The sequence below is a fragment of the Rhinoraja longicauda genome, chromosome 44 (genome assembly GCF_053455715.1).
Source record: "Rhinoraja longicauda isolate Sanriku21f chromosome 44, sRhiLon1.1, whole genome shotgun sequence".
Lineage (NCBI taxonomy): Eukaryota > Metazoa > Chordata > Chondrichthyes > Rajiformes > Arhynchobatidae > Rhinoraja > Rhinoraja longicauda.
Window position 1 is genome coordinate 1606287 of NC_135996.1, and position 12990 is coordinate 1619276.

Sequence of the window (12990 nt, forward strand, 5' to 3'; positions counted from 1 at the left end):
CACTGCCTGGCATTCTGAAAAGGAACTGTTTACTCCTACTCTTTGCTTCCTGTCTGCCAACCAATTTTCTATCCATGTCAACACCCTACCCCCAATACCATGTGCTCTAATTTTAGTCACCAATTTCCCGTGCGGGACCTGATCAAAGGCTTTCTGAAAGTCTAGATACACTACATCCACTGGCTCCCCTTCATCCATTTTACTTGTCACATCCTCAAAAAAATGCAGAAGATTAGTCAAGCATGGTTTCCCTTTCATAAATCCATGCTGACTTGGAGTTATCCTTTTACTGCTATCCAAATGCGCTGTTATTACCTCTTTACTAATTGACTCTAGCATCTTTCGCACCACCGAAGTCAGGCTAACTGGTCTGTAATTCCCCGTTTACTCTCTCGCTCCTTTCTTGAAAAGTGGGATAACATTAGCTATTCTCCAATCGATAGGAACGGATCCTGAACCTATTGAACATTGGGAAATTGGAACATTGGAAAATGATCATCAATGCCTCTGCCATTTCTAGAGCCATCTCCCTGAGAATCCTGGGATGCAGGCCATCAGGCCCAGAGGATTTATCATCCTTCAGTCCCATTAGTCTATCCAATACTATTTCTCGCCGAATGACATTTTCTTTCAGTTCCTCTATCCCTAGATCCTCTGTCCTCTAGTACAACTGGGAGATTGTTTGTGGCTTCCTTAGTGAAGACGAACCCGAAGTACCTGTTCAACTCTTCTGCCATTTCCTTGTTACCCATAATAATTTCACTCGTATCTGCCTTCAAGGGACCCACATTTGACTTTGCTACTCTTTTTCTCTTAACATATCAAAAGAAGCTTTTACTGTCCTTCTTTGTATTCATGTCCAGCTTCCCCTCGTACTTCATCTTTTCAGCCCGTATTGCCCGTTTTGATACCTTCTCTAGTTTCCCAATTCTCTGGGTTCTTGCTACTCTTTGCTATCTTTTAGTTTTATTCCATCCCTATCTTTCCTTGTCATCCACGGTTGCCTCCGATTCCCCTTAGAATCTTTCTTCCTTTTTGGAATGAAATGATCATGGGTCTTCCGGATTATGCCCGGAAATTCCTGCCATTGCTGTTCCATCGTCATTTCTGCTAGGATCCCTTTCCAGTCTACCTTGGCCAGCTCCTCTCTCATGCCTTCATAGTCCCCTTTGTTCAACTGCAACACTGGCACTTCCGATTTAACCTTCTCCTTCTCAAATTGCAGATTAAAACTAATCATATTATGATCACTACCTCCAAGCGGTTCCTTTACCTCGAGTTCTCTTATCAAATCTGGTTCATTGGACCACACTATATCCAGAATTGCCTTTTCTCTGGTAGGCTCCATTGCAAGCTGCTCTCAGAATCCATCTCGGTGCCACTCGACAAACTCTCTTTCTTAGGGTCCAGAACCAACCTGATTTTCCCAGTCTGCATGCGTATTGAAATCCCCCATCACCACAGTAGCATTACCTTTCTTACAGGCCAGTTTTAACTCCTGGTGCAACTTACACCCTACATCCGGACTACTATTTGGGGGTCTGTAGATAACACTTGTTATTGTTAGTGTCTTCTTGCCTTTACAATTCCTCAACTTAATCCACAGTGACTCTACCTCGTCAGTCCCTATGTCGCCCGTCGCAAGGGACTGAATATCGTCCCGAACCAGCAGAGCTACCTGTTGTACTTCGTGGTCAATATCACAACACTACCCCACCGCCTCTACCCACCTGCCTTCCTTTCTATAGGATGTATAACCCTGAATATTAAGTTATATTAATTGGATTCGGAATAAATTGTAAATCGTCCACGAGTGCGGGTCACAGAATGTGAGTGTGCCTCGGGTTTGGTGTCTATGGTAACAATTGTAAATTGTTCCCTCGTGTGTGGGATAGTTCCAGTGTATCGCTGGTCGGCACGAAATCGGTGGACCGAAGAGCCTGCTTCCACGCTGAAGTTAAAATCTAAAGGAGTGCAGGTACTTAGTTCCCTGTAAGTGGCGTCACAGGTAGACAGGGAGTGTTGTAGAGCAGAGGGATCTCAGAGCACAGGTACACAATTCCCAGAAAGTGGCTTCACAGGTAGAAAGGGTAAGTGTTCGGCCAACGTTTGTAACTTTGTCGGCTTAGAAATGTGGCGGCACCTGTGTACTGCCTCGGTGACGTCTGCTACATGCTTTTACCGGGTTGTATGCAAAATAAAGCATCACACTTTACTTTGGCAATGGAAGATGCCCAGAAGGTCAGTGTGAGAAGGGGGTAAATCGGGTAAGTGTTCGGTGAAACGGTTGTCGAGTCTGCGCTGGATCACGATGTAACTGAGGCCATATCTGGAATGCCTCAGATGAGATGAGATGAGAAGAGGTGCGAGTCTCAATTGGAAGGGCTGCTTTTGTGTGAGGGGGAAGGTGTAGGCTTAAGTCAGCATAAGGTCAGAAGGATAAATAAGGACTAATTGTAGACTTTCGAACAGCTACCCTCCCCCCACTCACCATCAACAACAACATAGTCACATCGGTGGAGTCATTATGTTCCTTGGAACCATCATCTCCAGGGACCTTAAATGGGGGCCCACCATCGACTCTACAGATGATGTACTTCCAGCGGCAACTGAAGAAACACAATCTGCCTCCGGCAATGATGGTCCAATTCTATTCTGCTATCATTGAGTTCGTCCTCACGTTCTCCATCATGGTCTGGTTTGGCTCAGCCACCCAGCAAGAAATACGGAGGGTTCGCTCAGCTGAGAAGGTTGTTGGCTGCAACCTTCCCCCCATTAACGAATTGTACACTGCAAGGGCCAGGAAGCGAGCGGGCAAAATTATATCTGACCCCTCTCACCCTGGCCACAAAATATTTGAAACACTTCCCTCTGGAAGGCGACTCCGGACTGTCAAATCATCCACAGCCAGACATAAAAACGGCTTCTTTTTTTCCAGTAGTAGTTCTACTCAATAACCAAAGTCTGTAGTCTCTTTTTTTGCTCTGGTTTATTTTCACCCACATGTTTAGACCGTAATGTTGGATCCTTATTGTTTTGGTGTGTTTATGCTTTATTCTTAATTGTTGACTGGATGCTCGTGTTGTTATTTGTGAGCGGAGCATCAAGGCACATTCCTTGTACATACATGCTTAGCCAGTAAAATTATTCATCCATCCATTCATTCATTCATTCACTCATTCATTCATTCATTCATTCATTCATTAATTCATTCATTCATTCATTCATTCATTCATTCATTCATTCATTCATTCATTCATTCATTCATTCATTCATTCATTCATTCATTCATTCATTCATTCATTCATTCATTCATTTATTCACTTACTCATTCATTCATTCATTCATTCATTTATTCATCCATCCATTCATTCATTCATCCATTTATTCATTCATTCATTCATTCATTTATTCATTCATTCATTCATTCATTCAAAAGTACAATTAAGCCATTTGGTCCATCAAGTCTACTTCGCCATTCAATTCGTGGCTCATCTATCGCTCCCTCAGAAACCCATTCTCCTGTTTTCTCCCCATAATCTCTGACACCTTTACTAATCAATAAGCTATCTATCCCTGCTTTAAAAATATCAATTGACTTGGCCTCCACAGCTTTCTGTGACAAAAAAATTCCACTGATTCACCACACTCTGAGTAAATAGTTTTTTCCTCATCTCCTTCCTGAAAAGAACGCCCTTTAATTCTGAGGCTGTGACCTCTAGTTCTGAACTTTCTCACTAATGGAAACATCCTTTCCATATCCACTCTACCCAAGACTTTCACTGTTCTGTATGTTTCAAGTATGTGCTCGAGTACGGTGAAGACGACTATTTTATCAGCTGACATTATCTCTGGTGGAGAGAAGCGGCAGCATTTTAGGTAGTTCCACCAGCTGAGTGACCCCATCACCGGGAGAGATGGTGCTGGCTCTGGACCTTCCATTGGTCTGCGGGCAATCTTGGTGTCAAGATGCATCAGTTTGTGATGATCCCAATTAATTTTGACTCCTGTGTTTTTCATTTTATACCAAGGCTTTGTTTTACATTATTGCAGATGTTGAACACTAACGGGTTAATGCGAGTTCAGTATTTAATATTCATCTCAGCGGTAATTAGCACGAATTCCATCTTGTTGCTCCATCCACGTTGGTATAAATGCGTTAATTTGTTATTTTCGTCTTAATTGACAGTGTTTGAAAATAGTAATTGCCTCTCTGCGGCATATAATTGAAAATAAAACACAATTGGAAAATTAAAACGCAGATTCAGATCTGAGAAAGGGGGGAGGGGGGGGTTGACTAACTCAGCTGTGCCGTTTGCTCAGTGGGGAATACTAGTTCCAGCTGGTGAACACAAACTGTGACTCTGTTCAAATTGCAGTTTGTTTTGCAGTGAGCTATTTCTGACCAATCGACAGGTAGATGTTAATTCAAACCCACAGACCAGAGAGTAAGATGAGTGCAAGTGTAACTGAGCAACTCGTCCATCTAGGCTGTCCACACAAAGGTTCAGAGAGCACTGTCACTCACAGTCTATATTTATGTGCTTATTTATTAATTTATTCAAGACAGCTTTTCTCCCTTCCTGCTGTGTATATCTGTTACACATAGAAAATGAAAGAAACTCTTCAATGTTCAGGGACAGGCATTAAAAAAGACCAACGTACATGACATGCAATAAAATTATTTTTCTGTTTAATCTGCAGCTTTGAGAAAATTCGACCGCCGTTAATGTTTAATTCCTCGGATTTCCAGACTGGAGTTTAGTGGTTACTAAATAACCAACAGTTGACAGGCCGTTTAAAAATAGTGTGTATATGTCAGTGGTGGGCCTGACGCACACTTCAGACACAGGTTGTTGTGTCTGGAGGGGAGGGATAGTACATTTGAGGACAGTGAAGCACCTGCCGGACATTTGCAATGGAGATTAACAATACGCCTACGTCATTGGTGATGCGACCACCTTATGGCTACAGTTGTGCAGAGAGTGATACATTCTAGGAGCAGAATTAGGCAATTCAGCCCATCAAGTCTACTCTGCCATTTGATCATGGCTGATCTATCTGTCCCTCAACTCCATACTCCTGGTTCTCCCCATAACCCCGGACTCGCTAATCAAGTTTGAGTGTCTCACTCACCCACTCTACCCACCCACCGGTAAGAGGATTTTGCTGATGTACAGGATCTTCATAGGATGCACACGGGATACAAGTGCAAGGGGGTGCGGTCAGCACTCCCTGGTGTGAGGGAGTGGTGTCCGGGTGTAGCTGTGTCCGCCGCCTCTCCTCCTGGGTGTCGGCTGGGCTGTGACAGAGCTTGTGTCTGTCCAAGTGCTCCAGCTTTGGGGGAGTGCAGAGCATCCGAATCAGCACCGAGATGTGTCGTCGGTGGAGAGGGTGAAGCATCAGCCCCCGGTTGTGAGCACGTCTCGCGAGTGTCCGTAACGAATCGCACCCGTTGCCCGAGCACCGGCCTACCTGCACCTGGAGATGGGCCAGTTCGAGCTGCAGCCTGCCGAATTCACATCATTCCTTGATATATTTCCCTCTCTGTTAAAATGATCTTCTCTGGGTTTCGTCTCCCCCACCCTGCAAAATAACTGTGACCATCTACGCTCTCCATTATTGACATAATTTTATAATCCACTAGCACAAGTGTGCCCGTTGGGCCCGTCCTCGTAGGGTTTCCATTGTAACCGGGAGGCGGGGAGGGAGGGGGGAGGGAGGGGGGAGGGGGACCACCTGTTTTCCCAGTACTCCTCTTTCCCCGTTGTGGGATGGGAGGGGGGAGGGGAGGGGAGGGGGGAGGGAGAGGGGAGGGAGGGGGTAGGGGGGAGGGGGAGGGAGGGGGGAGGGAGGGGAGGGAGGGGAGGGGGAAGGGGGAGGGGGGAAGGGGGGAGGGAAGGGGGGGAGGGAGGAGGACCTCCCCTTTTCCCAGTACCCCTCTTTCCCCGTTGTGCCCGTCCTTGTAGGGTTTCCATTGTAACCGGGAGGCGGGGAGGGAGGGGGGAGGGAGGGAGGAGTGGAGGGAGGAGGGGAGGGGGAGGGAGGGGGGAGGGGAGGGGGAGGAGAGGGGGGAAAGGGGGAGGGAGAGGGGAGGGAAGGGGGTAGGGAGGGGGGAGGGGGACCACCTGTTTTCCCAGTACCCCTCTTTCCCCGTTGTGCCCGTCCTCGTAGGGTTTCCATTGTAACCGGGAGGCGGGGAGGGAGGGGGGAGGGAGGGAGGAGGGAGGTGTGGAGGGAGGAGGGGAGGGAAAGGGGGGGAGGGGAGGGGGGAAGGGGGGAGGTGGAGGGAGGGGGGAAGGGGGGTGGATGGGGGAACTCCCCTTTTTCCCAGTACCCCTCTTTCCCCGTTGGGCCCGTCCTCGTAGGGTTTCCATTGTAACCGGGAGGAGGGGAGGGAGGGAAGGGGGAGGGAGGGAGGTGTGGAGGGAGGAGGGGAGGTACCACGTAAAGACCCAACCAATCGGGCGCTAACAGGGAGGGTGAAACCCAATGAAAAAAACCGCGTTTTTACTTTAAAATAAACAGCGTTCTTTGTTGAAAAGGAAATAAACTTATCTATAGAGCAGCAGCTTTTTTAAAATAAATAAAATCAAACTTAATGAAAATCACATTCCTCATTTTAAATAAATGGCTTTGTTATAAATGAAATCAAACAGCGGGAGAGGCGACGGCGACTACACTTCCGCTTCGGGGAGAGGAGGGGGGAGAGGAGGGTGGGGAAGGGGGGAGGAGGGGGGGGAGGAGGGGGGGAGAGGAGGAGGAGGGGGAGGAGGGGGGGAGAGGAGAGGAGAGGGGGGAGAGGAGAGGGGGGGAGGGGAGAGGGGGGAGAGGAGAGGGGAGAGGAGAGAGGAGAGGGGGAGAGGAGAGGGGGGAGAGGAGAGGGGAGAGGGGGGAGAGGAGAGGGGGGAGAGGAGAGGGGGAGAGGAGAGGGGAGAGAGGAGAGGAGAGTGGGGGAGAGAGGAGAGGAGAGGGGGGAGAGAGGAGAGGGGTCTATTTTACTTTAAAATAAACAGCATTCTTTGTTGAAAAAGAAATTAAACTTATCTATAGAGCAGCAGCTTATGTCTTTGTTATAAATGAAATTAAACATGTGAAATAAATGTTCTTTTGTTAAAAAAGAAAGTAAACTTATCTATGAAATCTCTGTCTTTTATCTTTTTTTTAAAATAAAATTAAATGCAATGGAAATCTCGTACCGTTTAAAATAAATGTAATTTTTCTGTTGGAAATGATAAGAAACTTATCTATAAATATTCTTTCTGTATTTCAATTAAACTGCCCTCCTGAGCGATGCTGGAGCCTGTCCTCAACCAGCAGCAGCACGGTGGACTGTTGGTTACGGCAGTTGGTGTCAGTTCAAATCAACTGCTCCACCCACATCGAGTGTAAGGTTGGAGCCAATCACTGCACCCCACGTAGAGACCCAGCCAATCGGACGCTAACAGGGAGGGTGGAGCCAATCACTGCACCCCACGTAGAGACCCAGCCAATCGGGTGCTAACAGGGATGGTGGAGCCAATCACTGTACCCCACGTAAAGACCCAACCAATCGGGCGCTAACAGGGAGGGTGAAACCCAATGAAAAAAACCGCGTTTTTACTTTAAAATAAACAGCGTTCTTTGTTGAAAAGGAAATAAACTTATCTATAGAGCAGCAGCTTTTTTAAAATAAATAAAATCAAACTTAATGAAAATCACATTCCTCATTTTAAATAAATGTTTTTGTTATAAATGAAATCAAACAGCGGGAGAGGCGACGGCGACTACACTTCCGCTTCGGGGAGAGGAGGGGGGAGGAGGGGGGGGGAGAGGAGGGGGGAGGAGGGGGGGGAGGGGGGGAGGGGGGGGAGGAGGGGGGGAGAGGAGGGGGGAGAGGAGGAGGGGAGGGGAGAGGAGGAGGGGGGGAGGAGGGGGGGAGAGGAGGAGGGGGGAGAGGAGAGGGGGAGAGGAGAGGGGGGAGAGGAGAGGGGGGAGGGGAGAGGGGGGAGAGGAGAGGGGAGAGGGGGAGAGGAGAGGGGAGAGGACGGCGACGGCGACTACACTTCCGCTTCGGGGAGAGGATGGGGGGGGAGAGGAGGGGGGAGAGGAGGGGGGGAGGGGGGGTAGGGAGGGCAAGGGGGGGAAGGGGGGGGAGGGGGGAAGGGGGGGAAGGAGGGGAGGGGGGAAGGGGGGGGAAGGGGGGGAGGGGGGAGGAGGGAGGGGAGGAGGGAGGGGGGGAGGAGGGAGGGGGAGAGGAGGAGGGGGGGAGAGGAGGATGGGGGGGAGGAGGGAGGGGGAGGAGGGAGGGGGGAGGAGGGAGGGGGAGAGGAGGAGGGGGGGAGAGGAGGAGGGGGGGGGGGAGGAGGAGGGGGGAGAGGAGGAGGGGAGGGGGGAGGAGGGGGGAGAGGAGGAGGGGGGAGAGGAGGAGGGGGAGAGGAGAGGGGGGGAGAGGAGAGGGGGGAGGGAGAGGGGGGAGAGGAGAGGGGAGAGGAAAGAGGGGAGGGGGAGGGAGAGGGAGGAGGGGAGAGGGGGAGAGGAGAGGGGGGAGAGGAGAGGGGGGAGAGGAGAGGGGGGAGAGGAGAGAGGGGGAGAGGAGAGGGGGGAGAGAGGAGAGGAGAGGGGGGGAGAGAGGAGAGGGGTCGATTTTACTTTAAAATAAACAGCATTCTTTGTTGAGGGAGGTGGGAGGGAAGGGGGAGGGGGGAGGGGGACCTCCCCTTTTCCCAGTACCACTCTTTCCCCGTTGGGCCCGTCCTCGTAGGGTTTCCATTGTAACCGGGAGGGGAGGGAGGGAAGGGGGAGGGAGGGAGGAGGGAGGTGTGGAGGTAGGAGGGGAGGGGGAGGGAGGGGGGAGGGGAGGGGGGAAGGGGGGGAGGGGGGAGTGAGGGGGTAGGGGGGAGGGGGAGGGAGGGGGGAGGGAGGGGGTTGGGAGGGGGAGAGGGGAGGGGGGGTAGGGTGGGGAGGAGTAGGGAGGGGGGAGGGAGGGGGGATGGGAGGGGGAAGGGAGGGGGAAGGGGGGAGGGAGGGGGCTCTCCCCTTTTCCCAGTACCCCTCTTTCCCCGTTGGGCCCGTCCTCGTAGGGATTCCATTGTAACCGGGAGGAGGGGAGGGAGGGATGGGGGAGGGAGGGAGGAGGGAGGAAGGGAGGGAGGGGGGGAAGGGGAGGGCGGAAAGGGGGGGAGGGGGGAAAGGGGGGAGGGGGGGAAGGGGGGAGGGGGGAGGGAGAGGGGAAGGGGGGAAGGGGAGGGAGGGGGGAGTTAGGGGAGGGGGAGGGGGGAAGGGGGAGGGAGGGGCACAGGGGCATTGTGACGTCACACGCTGAATACCGCGGGGGGGGGGAAGGGGGTTCTGCTCGAGTTCATCTCACAGGGGCATTGTGACATCACAATGAAGAATAAATCCGCACCGCAGCGCCCCCCTTCTGTCAAAACTTCGATAAATCAGGGGGGGAGCGCTTTAAAACCTCTGTAACTTAAAAAATATGCGTCTGAATTAAATAAAAATATCATTTTCCAGCAGCGAACCGCATGCTGATTAAGGCGGTATAAACATCGTGGCGCTACGGTTCACCGTTTTGCCGGAATTGCCGTATTCAGCCGACATCAGTGGAATATATATATATATATTCAAGATCTGAGTTTTAATAGTATACTAGAACAAGTGTGCCCGTTCTATGCGGGCCCGTTGGGCCCGTCCCCACACCCCCCATTCTCTCTCCCCCAGACACACTCTTAGCATCAGTTAAAGGCCCGGGGGGGGGGGGTGCGGGTGATCGGATCTGTGAAAAGTCCGGTGGGTGGGGGGCTTCGGGAGATCTCATCATTCAAATGCCCGGGGTGGGTGGGATAGCGGGGAGATGTTCTCCCGGGTGTGGGAGAGAGGAGAGAAGCAAGGGGAGAGAGGAGAGGTGAGCCGGTGATCGCGGGCTGGCGCCGCTAACGGCGTCCATTGTTTTGGTGCGAGTGAGGAGATGCCGCGCATGCGTGTTGAGTACAGAGTGAGGAGATTCCGCGCATGCGTACTGAGCACTGCCGCACCGCAGCGCCCCCCTTCTGTCAAAACTTCGATAAATGAGGGGGGGCAGCACTTTTAAACCTCTGTAACTTAAAAAATATGCGTCCGAATTAAATAAAAATATCATTTTCCAGCAGCGAACCGCATGCTGATTAAGGCGGCACAAAATTCGTGGCGCTACGGTTCACCGTTTTGCCGGAATTGCCGTATTCAGCCGACATCAGTGGAATATATATATATATATACAACATCTGAGTTTTAGGAGTATACTAGACCAAGTGGGCCCGTTGGGCCCGTCCTCGTAGGGTTTCCATTGTAACCGGGAGGCGGGGAGGGAGGGGGGAGGGGGACCACCTGTTTTCCCAGTACCCCTCTTTACCTGTTGTGGGATGGGAGGGGGGAGGGGAGGGGGGAGGGAGAGGGGAGGGAGGGGGTAGGGGGGAGGGAGGGGGGAGGGAGGGAGGGGAGGGGGGGAAGGGGGAGGGGGGAAGGGGAGAGGGAAGGGGGGGAGGGAGGAGGACCTCCCCTTTTCGGGAAGGGGGGAGGATGGGGGAACTCCCCTTTTCCCAGTACCCCTCTTTCCCCGTTGGGCCCGTCCTCGTAGGGTTTCCATTGTAACCGGGAGGAGGGGAGGGAGGGAAGGGGGAGGGTGGGAGGTGTGGAGGGAGGAGGGGAGGTACCACGTAAAGACCCAACCAATCAGGCGCTAACAGGGAGGGTGAAACCCAATGAAAAAAACCGCGTTTTTACTTTAAAATAAACAGCGTTCTTTGTTGAAAAGGAAATAAACTTATCTATAGAGCAGCAGCCTTTTTTAAATAAATAAAATCAAACTTAATGAAAATCACATTCCTCATTTTAAATAAATGTCTTTGTTATAAATTAAATCAAACAGCGGGAGAGGCGATGGCGACTACACTTCCGCTTCGGGGAGAGGAGGGGGGGAGAGGAGGGGGGGGGGAGAGGAGGGGGGGAGAGGAGGGGGGAGAGGAGGGAGGGGAGGGGGAGGAGGGGAGAGGGGAGAGGAGAGGGGAGAGGAGAGAGGGGAGGGGAAAGGAGAGGGGAGGGGGGGGAGAGGAGGGGAGGAGGGGGGAGGGAGGGGGAGGGAGGGGGGGAGGGGAGGGGGGGAGGGGGGAGGAGGGGGGAGGAGGGAGGGGGGAGGAGGGAGGGGGGGAGGAGGGAGGGGGGGAGGAGGGAGGGGGGAGGAGGGAGGGAGGGGGGAGGGAGAGGGGAGAGGAGAGAGGGGAGGGGGAGAGGAGAGGGGAGAGGGGGGGAGTGGAGAGGGGGGAGAGGAGAGGGGGGAGAGGAGAGGGGGGGGAGAGGGGGGAGAGGAGAGGGGGGAGAGGAGAGGGGGAGAGGAGAGGGGGAAGAGGAGAGGGGGAGAGGAGAGGGGGGAGAGAGAGGGGGAGAGGAGAGGGGAGAGGAGAGGGGGAGAGAGGAAAGGAGAGGGGGGGAGAGAGGAGAGGAGAGGGGGAGAGAGGAGAGGGGTCTATTTTACTTTAAAATAAACAGCATTCTTTGTTGAAAAAGAAATTAAACTTATCTATAGAGCAGCAGCGGGAGAGGCGACGGCGACTTCACATTCCCGGTGGTCAGCGCTGCGGGGAAGGGAGGGAGGGAGGGATGAGGTAGGGAGGAGAGGAGAGTGGGGAGGGAGGGAGGGGGGAGGAGAGGGGGAGGGAGGGTGTAAGGGAGGGGGGAAGGGAGGGGGGAAGGGGAGAGGGAGGGGGGAGGGAAGGGGAGAGAGGAGAGGGGGGGAGAGGAGAGGGGGGGGAGAGGAGAGGGGGAGAGGAGAGGGGGTAGAGGAGAGGGGGGGAGAGGAGGGGGGAGAGGAAGGGGCAGAGGAAGGGGGCAGAGGGTGGGGGGAAGGGGGAGGGAGAGGGAGGGGGAGGGGGGTGGGAGGGAGGGGGAAGGGGGACCTCCCCTTTTCCCAGTACCCCTCTTTCCCCGTTGGGCCCGTCCTCGTAGGGTTTCCATTGTAACCGGGAGGAGGGGAGGGAGGGAAGGGGGAGGGAGGGAGGAGGAGAGGGGGAGGGAGGGGGGAGGGGCGGGGGGGAGGGGAGGGGGAAGGGGGGAGGGGGGAGTGAGGGGGTAGGGGGGAGGGGAGGGAGGGGGTGAGGGGAGGGAGGGGGGATGGGAGGGGAAGGGGGGAGGGAGGGGGAGGGAGGGGGAGAGGGGCGGGGGGGTAGGGGGGATGGAAGGGGGGGAGGGAGGGGGCTCTCCCCTTTTCCCAGTACCCCTCTTTCCCCGTTGGGCCCGTCCTCGTAGGATTCCATTGTAACCGGGAGGAGGGGAGGGAGGGAAGGGGGAGGGAGGGAGGAGGGGAGGGAGGGGGGGAAGGGGAGGGCGGAAAGGGGGGGAGGGGGGAAAGGGGGAGGGGGAAAGGGGGGAGGGAGAGGGGAAGGGGGGGAGGGGGAGGGAGGTAGGGGAGGGGGAGGGGGGAAGGGGAGGGAGGGGGACCTCCCCTTTTCCCAGTACCCCTCTTTCCCCGTTGGGCCCGTCCTCGTAGGGTTTCCATTGTAACCGGGAGGAGGGGAGGGAGGGAAGGGGGAGGAAGGGAGGAGGGAGGTGTGGAGGGAGGAGGGGAGGGAGGGGGGAGGGGAAGGGGAGGGGGGAAGGGGGGGGAGTGAAGGGGTAGGGGGAGGGGGAGGGAGGGGAGGGGGGGTAGGGGGAGGGAGGGGGAAGGAGGGGGGATGGGAGGGGGAAGGGGGAGGGAGGGGGAGAGGGGTAGGGGAGGGAGGGGGCTCTCCCCTTTTCCCAGTTCCCCTCCGGGGAAGGGGGAGTGAGGGGGTAGGGGGGGAGGGAGGAGGGGGAGAGGGAGGGGGGGGAGGGGGAAGGGGAAGGGGGGTCTCCCCTTTTCCCAGTAACCCCACTTTCCCCGTTGGGCCCGTCCTCGTAGGGATTCCATTTGTAACCGGGAGGAGGGGAGGAGGGAAGGGGAGGGAGGGGAGGAGGGAGGAGGGGAGGGAGGGGGGAAGGGGAGGGCGGAAAGGG